The sequence below is a fragment of the Lingula anatina genome, chromosome 1 (genome assembly GCF_051362555.1).
Source record: "Lingula anatina isolate TDL-2025a chromosome 1, LinAna3.0, whole genome shotgun sequence".
NCBI lineage: Eukaryota > Metazoa > Brachiopoda > Lingulata > Lingulida > Lingulidae > Lingula > Lingula anatina.
This window is the reverse complement of record NC_141767.1, coordinates 26,598,936-26,613,647: the sequence shown is the minus strand read 5'-3', so window position 1 is coordinate 26,613,647 and position 14,712 is coordinate 26,598,936. Positions and strand designations below refer to the sequence as shown.

Below are 14,712 nucleotides of genomic sequence, written 5' to 3'. Positions count from 1 at the left end.
TTGTCTGTACATTTGACAGCTTTGCTGCCTTGTTTATTATTGCATCAAAGTTGACAAAATGACCTATTTTTTGCGTCTTTATTTTCTGTTTTTTGTCTGTACATTTGACAGCTTTGCTGCCTTGTTTGTATATAAGTGTTTTTTCCTTTGATTTAATTCTTAGGCATGTTAACAATCTCATATGTGAACTAATTAGATATGTAAAGGTGTTCTTTTGACATTTTCTGCATCTTAACAATATTGTTAGTTGATTATATAAAAAAGATGGTAAACCTGTAATTGTGTAATAAAGTGTCAAAAAATGGAAATAATAATAAACTCATATCTTTACAGTTTGTCAGATTCAATCATTCACCATGTTCAGAATCTCAGAATGGAGCAAACTGGACATTTAAAATTGTTCTATTGATATTTTTCCTATGTCACCAATTTTCTCAGTTGTTCATTTAAAAATGACAGTAAATTGATTACTTTGTTATATGAATAAAAGGTGTTGAAAATGGAAGAAAATCAATTTAATACAGTTATCTCTTGTATACATTTTGGCATTTTGAAAGTGTGACTCTGAACTTCCATGGCCTTGAAGACCTTTCCATGTCACATTTTCTGTATATCCATGATACTTTTATTTTATTATTAAAAATTGATGGTCATTATGTTATATTGCATAAAAGTTGAAGAAAACCCTATTTTGGAAATGGCTGCCGGAATGACCATTAAGGAAAAACCATGTTACTTATGATACTCAAACTTACTGAAAAGTTTTGTAAGACTGACGTGCAGTTTGTGTTGGAAAATCAGTGATTGTTTTCTGTTCTGGAAGCAATGCAGCTCTATAGAGTGCTATATGGGGCTACTGTTTATGGATGGTGGTAATTGTCCCTTGGGGTATCACAAGCTAAATTCAGAGCTATAAAATCATTTGCCTAATTAATTTCCAAGTGCCCATTAAATAAGATTACATAAAACACGTTGAGATTTCCCAGTAAAGTCCCATAGGTTAGGCTCTCTTAACTGTGTCACATAATTAGGAATCTGTGATAATTATGCAGGTAAATGTTGTTTAATATTGCAAATAAGTTAACAAAATAAAAAAAAATATTTGAATAACAGTGCCTTATTATCCTCAAACACATTGGGGTTATTCATATCATGTTATTACAGCAAGATTAAAAGTTTGAATAGCAGCTTTAATGGGATATTTTTGTTGTGTTTTCTTTTTAATTTATTTTTCAAACACTGGCATTTTCAGCTCCCATCCACCTGAAGCTCTTCACATTCTCTGTATTTCCACATAAACAGTTGCATTTATGTCTTTAAACATTATGTAATATTATTTTATGCATTGTCATCATTATTCAAATATTGGGATTTTCATTATGTGAATTTGGTCCTGAAACTGTAATCTTATTGCAGGGGTGGATTGAGGCCGTCTTCTGGGTCTTTCATATTTTAAAGTTCATATTGATGGGTATCTGTTTTTTTCTGTTGGAAGACCCTCAAAAATGTAGGATGGATAAACAAAGATAATTTGGAATACTGTCAGAAAATATCTCTGGATCCGCTCCTGTTATTGACGATGTCACCTGTTGTGCATGATTAAAATTCAGTGTTGATTGACAGTGCTATTGTAGGCATGATTTATTATTGCATCAAAATTAACAAAATGAACCATTTTCTGCATTTTCTCAGCATATATGCAGCACTGATAACACGATAAGTGGAAAACCATTTTACCTTTTGGCTTGAAACTTACAGAACTGATGAATATTCATAATACGCAGGTCAAGTTCGAAAATTGGCTTGATTGGACTATTTTTACAAATTTAAAGTTATGCTGTTTTTTTCCATTATTCAGCATATATGCAACACTAATAACACATTTTAAGGAAAACCAATCAGCCTTTTGTCTTGAAACTTACAGGAGTGATCAGTCTGACTAATATACAGATCAAGTTTGAAAATAAGCTTGATCAGTTAAGTTTTGATGAAGTTATTAGCCCTTTTTGCATATAAGTGGCGTTTCTTCAGATTTAATTCTTAGGCATGTTAACAGTCTCAATATGGAACAAATTAGATATGTAAAAGTGTTGTTTTGACATTTTCAGCTTCTTAAAAATATTGTTAGTTGATTATATGCTAAAACTGACTTCAATTGGCTAAACAAAATAGGGTTGATTTGACTTATTTTAGTCAAATTTAAACCATTTTGGAGAAAAAAGTGATGAAAAAGTAGTAATTTGGCTTTAGAAAAAATTGCTAGTGCCACCTCAGCATATGGTAATAACTTGATTTTTTTCAGTGGGGGGGAAATTGTGAATTTTACAGATGCGGTATTTTTTAGGCCATTAATTTTTAAAATTTTAATACTCCTACCCAATTCCTATTGGATGGTCACAACAGAATAAAAAAGTAAGCTACTCTATAGTTCTAATCTGTGCAGTAAGAGTACCACTAATACTATATACTTAATGTGTTTATAAAGGTATACATTTGAAAGTTTGATAATTTTTGCCCATTGAAAAGATAGTGTCATTACCATGATTGTGCTGTGGCATGTGTATATGCGTGAACACATAATTCATAAGACTTTGTACATTTTGAAATGTAAGGTTATTTAAACAGCTAGAGTCCATACTATTTTCATCACCATTTCTTTCCACTATGGCACTGCGGAGACTATGCCATGTGATGCGGAATTCACAGAAGAGATATGAACAGTTAGTCTCAGACTATACTGTCTTCAGTGTTCACCCGCACATACAGTTACATGTGGGATTAATTTTTTTTTCAGAGGTTTAATGTGTCGATCACAAGAGCAAAGGCCCTATTGATTGTTGTAGGGAATCCGTTTCTTCTTTTGCAAGATGAACATTGGAACAGGTGAAGTGAATTATTTTAATTTATTTGATCAGTAAGCAAAAAAAGTTCAATCAAATTATAAGACTTTTTCAAACCAAACACAAATCAGCCATGTTAGGTTCAAAATTTTTTTCCTTTATTTTATCTTTATTTAATCTCATTGTTTCTAAGAACTCTTGTTCAGACAGACAGACAAACCAACAAAAAAAGAAATGTTAAGGATTTAATAAAGTTCATAAATTAAATTTTTAATGTTTGTTCAGACAGACTGACAAAAAAAAAAAAAAAAACAAAGAGGATAGAAAGATTAAAAAGAGAAAGCTATCATGTTTTAGATCAGACAGACTGTTAAATAATAAAAAAAAAAAATAGAAAAAAAAAGGAAAGTTAAAAAACATGTAAATTAAACTCCAAACTGACAGACAAAATAGTGTCTACTAGGCAATTCTTTTATTGTGAATGAAAGTCCATACAGAAAGACAAAAGAAAGTAGGCAATTCTTTCTTTATTTTCAACTTCTCTTTGGTGTAGTTTCCTTAAGTACTGCCTCGAGAAAAAAGCGTACACAGGATGTGATTATGATGACCCTATTGATCAGCTCGACGATGTCGTAGAGACGTTTGTTGCAGTGAATATTAAGCAGTCAGGTACGAGCAGGACCAATTTCTCTGTTGAATATTTTATTTTCTCAGATTATTGGCTATAAATAATCTAAATCATTAGGACTGAAAAGTCAGAATTTCAAATAAATTGCATGCACATGTACTATCTACTAGCTGTCATCTTGCATTTTCATTACTTAAAGTCCATTTTCAAGAGCAACTATTTTCTTCTTGTCTGTCGTGTTATTCAGACGTACGACAAGTAATGTGTCCAAGATTTATTGATTTTAATTATTATTATTATTATTATTATTATTATTATTATTACTGCACCATTTAAACTTTTTTGGGAATATATTATTTTTCAAGATGTAACCATGGATGTCAGCGAGGTTCAGTTGCAAGAGGACCCCGAGTGGAGAGGAGAGGCCTAATTTTAACTCTGTATTCTCAACTGTATTCTCAACTCAGATTCTTCTGTGATCAAGAGGAAATGCAAGATCTTTTACTAGGGGACCCTGAATTTGAAAATCAAAATATTATGACGAATAAGACATGGAGGCTAGAGAAACTGATATAATATAATATAATATTGTTGACCACGATATAAAGCTGCCTCATGTATATTAAACTATGACATCTACCTGTAAACGCAGACTTATCAAACCTTGCAAGTTCATCTTTTTTTTCTGGAGAATGGTACATTCAAGTGACATGACGTTTATTATGAAACAATTGAGGATATTACTTACTTAAGCCATATTTTATGGTGCTTGAAACTGTGGGCATTTTTTTGTCACTTGATTTTAGAGAGATTTTGATAGATATCATGTAGTCAGATTAGGTACAACTCTGTTAAAAAACTTGTGAATCACTAATTGTATGAAAATAATCAAAATTGGGGTTTGAATAATGCTTCAATAATTGTCTTAATCATTTTGACTTGAGCCTATTTTATCTGTGAATATCAAATTTTAATATTTTTAATAATATTTTATCAGTGTATTTCAGATATGCTTTATGAAAAAGTTTTAAATTGACAGGAGTATTTTTATAATAAGTCAGTTTTAGAAATCAAATTGATTCTATACTAGTGAAAATGTAAAATTCCAGAGTATATTTTTAACCAATGTTTTCTGTAATGTATCATACAGTGTGACTGTGTTTGTTCTCACTCTATGGGGAGGCAGAGCCTTCAAACTAACTATTCCTTGCACTTGCTTTACTAAATGTTTGAAGTTGGTTTGTAGTCTAAAATCTGAGCCTATAAAGACTTAGCTGGCTAAGTTGCACTTCACAGTTGTAAGAATCTTACAGATAGCCTAGGCCAGAAATAACTGATAAGTTGCAATGACTCACTGTAAAAAAGGTTGGTAGATTGCATGAATCTATTTGTGGTCTAAATTTTGTCTTTTATGCATATGTTTAATGAGAATAGCATCCAAAGGTTAAGGTTGGGCTTTCACTACACCAATCCCCTATTCCCCTTTTTTCACTTACAAAATGGCAAAAATAAAAATAGGTGCAAGAAAAGTTCTGATTTAATCAAAACTAGAGTATTGTTCGCTCATTAACCAAGTTATCAATTTTGCCTCATTTTTTCCAGTCTTTTTACTTTCTTTTCACTTTCCTTTGATTTACATTTTGATTGTCTTGGCAAGTCTTTTACTTGCAATGGTGTCAGTAGCCCATTTATGTATATTCTACTCATCAACTGTGGACCAATCATTCTTAAAAAATTGTAGTTGTAAGACAATATCGCAAAGTTGACTTTGTATAGTTGGCTATCCAGATTTAGCAGTCTAAGCTTAATTTTTTTGTGAAACGGTTCCCTTTTTTCAATGAGCCAGTATACAGTACCTAATCAGTATTGAATTTACATATTTTATCTTTATCAGCACAATAAGAATCTTGCCATCTACTTTGAATTTTCATTGTTATTAACATTTTAGAATTGTTATGGAATTAAGATCATTATGTTATCAGTAAGAACAAGATGTTATGATAATGATACATTTATGTACTGTGTAGATGCCAGTGCACTACTAAATTATGAGGAGAAATTTTTAATATTTTTTGGGATGGAGGAAACACAATTAATGAGGTTTTGGGGATTATCTTAATTTTGTGCAAAATTGGGCAACAGACAATGGTCATTTATGTACTGAAAATATATCAATAAAGCAAAAAAGAATGATAGTGCTAAGCTTTGTGGTGGAACCAAAATTTTAAGAAACAGATTTTGTGGGGTTGCAAAATATCGTGTGTATCACGTCTATAGACCTAGCAGTATAAAAAGCCTTATAATTCTTGCAAGTGGTTTCTTCTTAGTAATTTGGACATTTAAGGTAAATTGAGGACAACACCGCTTCACTAAGAAATGACGTTAAGTCACAAACTACAACGAAGATGGACTGTGAATTATACATAAGTAATGTCTGATCGGAGAGTGGGGGTGCATTCGAAACACATGACCTATTGTCACTCTTACGTAGTTTTTTTTTTAATTACACATACACCATAATAATAACTTTAGCTAGAAGACACATTTTGTACGCCTAGTTCTAAGGACAAAGGCCTACGGATGTATCCAATATATATTAGATGGGGTTGGGTTTTTTTACCCCTCCTAAAATAAATTTTAAAACTCGGTCAGAACTTATAATTTGATATTAAATAACTTAATTATAAATTTATAATTGTATATATATGCATTTAAAAAAGTCATCAAATCACGTTCCAAGACCTAAATATTTTCGTAATGTATGCCTTATGACACTTGATAACGTTCACGTGATTCAGATGAAGACAAAATGTGTCAAAAATATCTGAAATCGATATTGGGAAAGGGTTTAAGGGAATGATGTAAGGCACATGAGTAAACTGTGGTCACATAAAGAGATAATTCTAGTTTTTTATGTAATTATGCAAACATTTTCCGACTCACGTTTTTAATACTAACAAAAATTATACTGCTTTAAATAGGTATTACGACATGCACGTTTATTTTTGACACATTTTGTCTTCAACTTCGGTTGAATTTTTCACAGTGCCTGGTAATGAATGTTTGCTAATTGCTTTCTAAGAGAATGCAGTTTTTGCCGTTTAAAAAATTTGACTTTTCCCTGTCACCATTTCGTCTAGCTAATCGTGGATGTAACTGAATTATAGATTCTATCAATGGCTAAAATATTACCAAAAAACATCAAACAACTGAAAATAATGACCCGCGACAAAAGACGCCCCGAAAAGTTTCTTTTTTCAATTTTTAAAAACCGGGCGACACCTCGAAGGTGGCCGCATTATTGCGTTATTCAAAAAATTCTAGTTATTTTCGGAGACGTTAAAACGTCAGATTTAGTTGCTAGGCTGATGTAAGTAAAGTTTCACTTGGACAAACAATTCTTACGTTTAGTAATATAAAAAAAGATAAATGGGCCTACACATATACTTGCATTATCTTTATAAAAAATCTTTTTCTGTTTCTGCTTAACTCATAACTCATGTTACTGGTGTGGGAGTACTGATAACCCGACGCCATGAAGGGAGACGTCAGTTGTTAATTATTACCTAAATCAGTAGACGTTTTGAATATAGACATATACATTCACTCGTTTCTTCTGCCTTGCATTAGTAATATGATCCACTGCTGCTATCTTCCAGGCTATTAATTATTACCTAAATCAGTAGACGTTTTGAATATAAAAATATACATTCACTCGTTTCTTCTGCCTTGCATTAGTAATATGATCCACTGCTGCTATCTTCCAGGCTATTAATTATTACCTAAATCAGTAGACGTTTTGAATATAAAAATATACATTCAGTCGTTTCTTCTGCCTGGCATAAGTAATATGATCCACTGCTTCTATCTTCCAGTTTTGTAAATCAATATAATTTGTTTTTTCATTTTTCAGAATAACAAGTCAGCTGATTACAAAATGTGTTTCAGAGTACTTGGGTGACTGAACATGCTAAGTCCAGTGTACTTCCAATTGTCTCTCTACAATTCACTACAATCAGAACAACCATACTCCCTCAGGCTGCCTCAAAAATGCAGTCACCCTACGCCAAATTACATTATCCACATTTTGGATCAGTGTTCAAATACACGCACACTAAAGTAGCCTGCGAGAAGTTCACAGCTACCAGCTTAACGGACATCGTACCTATAAAAATTTTAGGGAGAAGGTATATTGTTCAGAAATTTTCATCAAATTTGCCTGCACATTTCACAGACATTGCTTAGAACTTATTACTCTTATTATAAACAAACTGACAGGCAGAATAATCAAAATATAAAATATAAAAGAAAATGTATATGTTGATAAGATATTATTACCAACTTTGCACATCACTATCAAAGGCCATCCCCTTTGAACAAGTTGACCATTGGTGACAACAAGAACGCCATCATGTGACTATACGTCAACAAAGGTATAAAAGCGCAAAATTTTAAAAGTGCGTTCACTCAACAGCGGACAGATCTAGAGCAACAGGACGGATGCCATGTGCTGCGCCCTGTATCAAGAACAAAGGACACGGGAGTCGACTCCCATTTCTCCCAATCTTCTACTCATCCTACGTCAACGCATCGCTCTTCGACATATTGTTCCCTGCACACGCAGACGTCTAGACGGTGGATTCGGCGTTTCTCTTAGCTGGCCAGCTAAAATCTTCGCTTCTCCCCACGAGGAATCGTCGCTCGGTCATCTTCGCAGGATACTTCACCTTTTTGCTGTCGTGGGCTGGAGTCGTAGTGTCATTGCATATTCCCATGCTTTCCAGGTTTCTTTTTATTACAGGTCCAGGAAGCAGACTGCAAACTGGTGGGCGCCACCCGTGGGACTTCGACTACACTCCTTAAGGTATGTAATCTTTTTTTTCTTTTTGGAAGGGGGGTTTGAGAAATGAAAGAAATCTAATCTCGTTTTTATTTCTGTTTACAGGATATGGAAGATGATGGGCGCCACCTGTGGGACTTCGACTACACTCCTTAAGGTATGTAATTTTTTTTCTTTTTGGAAGGGGGGTTTGAGAAATGAAAGAAATCTAATCTCGTTTTTATTTCTGTTTACAGGACATAGAAGATGATGGGCGCCACCTGTGGGACTTCGACTACACTCTTTAAGGTATGTAATCTTTTTTTCTTTTTGGAAGGGGAGTTTGAGAAGTGAAAGAAATCTAATCTCGTTTTTATTTCTGTTTACAGGACATAAAAGATGATGGGCGCCACCTGTGGGACTTCGACTACACTCCTTAAGGTATGTAATCTTTTTTTCTTTTTGGAAGGGGAGTTTGAGAAGTGAAAGAAATCTAATCTCGTTTTTATTTCTGTTTACAGGACATAGAAGATGATGGGCGCCACCTGTGGGACTTCGACTACACTCCTTAAGGTATGTAATCTTTTTTTCTTTTTGGAAGGGGAGTTTGAGAAATGAAAGAAATCTAATCTCGTTTTTATTTCTGTTTACAGGACATAGAAGATGATGGGCGCCACCTGTGGGACTTCGACTACACTCCTTAAGGTATGTAATCTTTTTTCTTTTTGGAAGGGGGGTTTGAGAAATGAAAGAAATCTAATCTCGTTTTTATTTTTTGTTTACAGGACATAGAAGATGATGGGCGCCACCTGTGGGACTTCGACTACACTCCTTAAGGTATGTAATCTTTTTTTCTTTTTGGAAGGGGAGTTTGAGAAATGAAAGAAATCTAATCTCGTTTTTATTTCTGTTTACAGGACATAGAAGATGATGGGCGCCACCTGTGGGACTTCGACTACACTCCTTAAGGTATGTAATCTTTTTTTCTTTTTGGAAGGGAAGTTTGAGAAATGAAAGAAATCTAATCTCGTTTTTATTTCTGTTTACAGGACATAGATGATGGGCGCCACCTGTGGGACTTCGACTACACTCCTTAAGGTATGTAATCTTTTTTCTTTTTGGAAGGGGGGTTTGAGAAATGAAAGAAATCTAATCTCGTTTTTATTTTTTGTTTACAGGACATAGAAGATGATGGGCGCCACCTGTGGGACTTCGACTACACTCCTTAAGGTATGTAATCTTTTTTTCTTTTTGGAAGGGGAGTTTGAGAAATGAAAGAAATCTAATCTCGTTTTTATTTCTGTTTACAGGACATAGAAGATGATGGGCGCCACCTGTGGGACTTCGACTACACTCCTTAAGGTATGTAATCTTTTTTTCTTTTTGGAAGGGAAGTTTGAGAAATGAAAGAAATCTAATCTCGTTTTTATTTTTTGTTTACAGGACATAGAAGATGATGGGCGCCACCTGTGGGACTTCGACTACACTCCTTAAGGTATGTAATCTTTTTTTCTTTTTGGAAGGGAGGTTTGAGAAATGAAAGAAATCTAATCTCGTTTTTATTTCTGTTTACAGGACATAGAAGATGATGGGCGCCACCTGTGGGACTTCGACTACACTCCTTAAGGTATGTAATCTTTTTTTCTTTTTGGAAGGGAAGTTTGAGAAATGAAAGAAATCTAATCTCGTTTTTATTTCTGTTTACAGGACATAGAAGATGATGGGCGCCACCTGTGGGACTTTGACTACACTCCTTAAGGTATGTAATCTTTTTTCTTTTTGGAAGGGGGCTTTGAGAAATGAAAGAAATCTAATCTCGTTTTTATTTCTGTTTACAGGACACAACTGCAAGGAGACACCCCACATCTACACTTAAGCTACTTCGACCATCCCTTGGAGCCAGCGAGTCCTGCCGTGGTCTGTCTACGAGGTGGCTGCACCGGGGAAGCGTCCAGCGAGTCCTGTCATGGTCTGTCTACGAGGTGGCTGCACCGGGGAAGCGTCCAGCGAGTCCTGACATGGTCTGTCTACGAGGTGGCTGCACTTATGAAGCGTCCAGCGAGTCTTGCCACGGTCTGTCTACGAAGTGGCTGCACTGGGGAAGCGTCCAGCGAGTCCTGTCATGGTCTGTCTACGAAGTGGCTGCACTGGGGAAGCGTCCAGCGAGTCTTGCCATGGTCTGTCTACGAGGTGGCTGCACTGGGGAAGCGTCCAGCGAGTCCTGTCATGGTCTGGCTATGAGGTAGCTGCACTGGGGAAGCGTCCAGCGAGTCCTGCCATGGTCTGTCTACGAGGTGGCTGCACTGGGGAAGCGTCCAGCGAGTCTTGTCATGTGGTGTTTCAATGAGATGGAAACCACTTAAAGGTAAGCCTGACTGCAGAGTGCTGACATAGTATGAAAAGTCATTAATTCATTTTTCTTTCTGTTGACAGAACACAACTGCAAGGAGACGTCCCAAATCTACACTTAAGCTACTTTGACCATTCCTTGGTGCCAGCGAGTCCTGCCATGGTCTGTCTCTTTGATGTGGCTGCACTGGGGAAGCGTCCAGCGAGTCCTGTCATGGCCTGTCTACGAGGTGGCTGCATTAAGGAAGCGTCCGGCGAGTCGTGCCATGGTCTATCTGCGAGGTGGCTGCACTGGGGAAGCGTCCAGCGAGTCCTGCCATGGTCTATCTGCGAGGTGGCTGCACTTGGGTAGCGTCCAGCGAGTCCTGCCATGGTCCGTCTACGAGGTGGCTGCACTGGGGAAGCGTCCAGCGAGTCCTGCCATGGTCCGTCTATGAAGTGGCTGCACTGGGGAAGCGTCCAGCGAGTCCTGCCATGGTCTGTCTACGAGGTGGCTGCACTAGGAAGCGTCTAGCGAGTCCTGTCCAACGTTTCATGGCAACTGCAAGGAGAAGAGGGCCACGTGCACACTTCCGATACATCCCTCAATCCTTGGTGCCAGTGAGTCCTGCCACGGTCTGTTGAAGAGGCTGCATTGGAGAAGCGTCTGAAGCATATGGTGTTTCACTGAGGCGGAAAAACCTGCAAGGTAACCCGTGTTACTGGCGAGAACAATACACTAAAATTAATTTTTCAGCAGCAGTCTATGCCATAAACTTTTCACCCTACTGGCCATTCAGTCCACCTTCTTTCCTAAAAACTAGATATAGATGTCTGAATCTTGATTCACTGGTTCGAATACAAAGTTCAATAGGACTAGACTGGATTGCATTAATATTTGTATTAACAAGACCTTGACATTTTTCTCGAATCATGATGTAACAGTTACATTTAAAATGAATCAAAAGCTCTTTTTCATACTTATAGAAAAAATCTAACAGCCATGTCACCAAATTGACACATTCTGGAAATCTACCGATTCCAACAATTTTTCTGTCTGCAGACTGCTTTTGATATACAATTTTTGAAAACTAATCAAATTTTCCTCTCTATTTACAGAACTCAATTAGGGCAATTCCTGATAAAGTCCCGCTTTTTTGAAAGAGGTGCAAGAAGAGGGTCACATTCAATCCTTGGTGCATGGTTGAGTCCTGCCATGGTCTGTATGTTAGGGGGCTGCATGGGGGAGCATCAGAAGCATATGGCGTTTCACAGAGATGGAAACCCTTAAAAGGTACATATCACTCATGTTTTTTTTGGGGAAAACAAAACACTTAAGTGACTTTTCATACCTTGAAAAACTAAAAACCGTTAGCCACGTTAATTTGACAGCTCAAATTCAGAAGGCAATGTCTTTTACCCATGACCCACTCCTAGGATTAAGATATTTATGGTTAGTAGATTGGATTTGGGTGGGAGAAGTAAAGAGGGAAACTTTTGACTTATAATTTTTTTTATTTTGTAGTTGAGGCAGATAGCATTGGCGAGCGCCTGTCCTGATGACGGTCCATTTTAACAAGGTTAACAAGGCTAAAATGGAGAAAGCCATGTCAGCTATATCATATAGTGTTTCAAGAGCCCTTCAATAGTTGATTAGAGAGCATTCAAGGTAAGTTGTGGGACAGGATAAGGGTAAATTAACTAGATTGTCATTCATTGTATAGATAATACAAATCTTTTATCAGTGCAACTCCAACAAACTGAGCATTTTGTGCAAGGTCTTAGACAATTGTTTTAAGAATGTTTGGGACCTGTCACTCGGTGCAGGCATTTGTTTTCCATTTACAATTTACTCTAGCAAATTCAGTGCTCATTTTTCACAGGTAAAAAGCTCTTTTAATTTGTCACAGATGTGGAAAAACCTTATCATTCATACAAAATATTTTGACATGCCATTCGTCAACTTTCAGATCCTCAACAGTCTCAATATTCTGCAGGACGTTGTCAATGGTCCAGATTACTTGGAGCTACCGCCCCCACCACCCACCACCACCAATGTGACTCCGGGGCGTGGTCACTGGTCCAGATTACTTGGAGCTACCGCTCCCACCACCACCAATGTGACTCCGAGGCGTGGTCACTGGTCCAGATTACTTGGAGCTACCGCCCCCACCACCCACCACCAACAATGTGACTCCGAGGCGTGGTCAGTGGTCCAGATTACTTGGAGCTACCGCCCCCACCACCCACCACCAACAATGTGACTCCGAGGCGTGGTCAGTGGTCCAGATTACTTGGAGCTACCGCCCCCACCACCCACCACCACCAATGTGACTCCAGGGCGTGGTTACTGGTCCAGATTACTTGGAGCTACCGCCCCCAACACCCACCGCCACCAATGTGACTCCGGGACGTTGTCACTGGTCCAGAAATTGTATACTAGCAGCTACCACCCCCACCTCCAGTGCTGTGGTTGTGGTAATAAAAGGCCACCGTAGAAGTGAGTATTTATTTCCATCTCTCTATATTGTGAATTTTTCCCTCTTCGGGTACCCTTTCTTATTCCTTCCCGTGTTCTTTAACTCTAACGTTCAACTTTCTCTTTCTCTCCCATATAAATCCTTCACAAATTAAACACTTGATGGAATACTAGTACACTCCTCCCGCTGGATCTAGATTGATCAGGCTTTACTTAAACTTGTCTTTGAGTAGAGTCGTTTGAATGCTGTTAGTGTTCCTTTTCCTTCGTTAAAACTAATTTATGCAATACCCCATTGTGATATTAAGTCTGAAGGTCGCCAGTGGCATGTCAAAATATTTCGCTTGAATGTTTTTTCCAAGTTTGTGACAAAAGTGCTTTTGATATTTATTTCCCATCAAACTGCTGAAACTTTAAAAACACATTTCATATACAAATGGTTGACTTTTATTACATTTTGAAGTAATAATTTAAATTTGCAGGCTACCAAAAGTGGTGGATTCTAAAAATGAAGATTGCAACTACCAAACCTCCAGATGAAACACTTCTTCAGGATTGAGGGATCTTTATACAGATAACTTTGTAAGTTATTGGGGATCAACAACTTAAGAAAAGTGGTTCTGAATTTTTTAAGTATTATTATTGGTGTATTATGGCGTTTCTTATTATTGACAGTCCTATATCCTATGTAAACAAACAGTAGAATTAGAAGTAGCACAGACAGTCAACAATTTAACATGTAGGCTAACATTACAATATTCAATGTAGCAACATCTTTTCTTACTTTTTTGTCAAATGTTTGAAATAATTTATTTTTTGAAGACTGCTGTCTACTTACTCTAAAAAGTTAATATATATATTTCAATAAAGGAAGCATATTTCACTGTACATTTGGAAATAACGCTCTGATCATTTTAAGAACCAAACTTTTCATTAATGTTAACGGTGTGTAAATACCAGTGATATACTTTCTTTGTTGCAGGTACTGCAAGCTTTCGATATAGCTTTTCATACTTTTGAGTAAAAGTTGGATTTCATTTGTAGGCTACGAATTGGGAGTTTTCCAATAATTACGCCTGCATGATGTCAGATAACGTCGACCCAAGACCAAATGTCCAAGATGTTGAACACTGTACAGCGTTAGCAAGGAGCCCTGTGGACACTTTCATGGATGCTCGGACATCCCACGAGTTTTGGTGTTGAAGGACACGGCTTGTTCTGCAAACAAATATAAAGAATGCGGAATGGTAATGAAGGCAATATACAGTACTGAATGTAGTGGGAATACAGTCTAATAATGTATCAGTCTTTTGGATACTGAGAATATTTGGGGTTCATGGATTACAAACATGTCAGGTGAAATTGCATCAAATTTCATTTGTATTTTATGCCTTATGCAGTGAACCATTTTATTTCAATAACAGAAGAGAAAACTGAGGTTCAAGATAATTCTTCATTCCATACAAGATCAATTGAATAAGATGTGTGCTTCTGTAGGAAAAGTCTACCTCTACAGTTGCTATAATTATTATATTAATAAATTTGAATATAGAGTTGCTTTATCCACATTCTGAATGCAGATAGTTTTTTGCTCACAAAAACATTCCCACCACTCGTG

The 14,712-nt window shown here is 36.6% G+C and overlaps 2 long non-coding RNA genes across 4 annotated transcripts; both read left to right on the top strand.

Annotated features, from left to right (window-relative positions):
- Nucleotides 1-2,630: 2,630 nt before the first annotated feature.
- On the top strand, nucleotides 2,631-5,392 carry LOC147764172 (uncharacterized). Its single transcript, XR_015331768.1, has 3 exons — nucleotides 2,631-2,883; nucleotides 3,394-3,509; nucleotides 3,834-5,392. It is a non-coding gene; the product is annotated as an uncharacterized LOC147764172 (long non-coding RNA).
- Nucleotides 5,393-5,625: 233 nt separating this feature from the next.
- Nucleotides 5,626-14,660, top strand: LOC147764171 (uncharacterized). Of its 3 annotated transcripts, XR_015331765.1 has the most exons (8): nucleotides 5,626-5,812; nucleotides 7,382-7,655; nucleotides 8,270-11,324; nucleotides 11,735-11,909; nucleotides 12,141-12,284; nucleotides 12,586-13,115; nucleotides 13,577-13,676; nucleotides 14,139-14,660. It is a non-coding gene; the product is annotated as an uncharacterized LOC147764171 (long non-coding RNA). The 3 variants fall into 3 exon arrangements; XR_015331767.1 differs by lacking the exons at nucleotides 5,626-5,812; nucleotides 7,382-7,655 and having other exon boundaries at nucleotides 9,371-9,385; nucleotides 9,518-11,324; XR_015331766.1 differs by lacking the exons at nucleotides 5,626-5,812; nucleotides 7,382-7,655 and having other exon boundaries at nucleotides 10,032-10,269; nucleotides 10,322-11,324.
- Nucleotides 14,661-14,712: the final 52 nt, after the last annotated feature.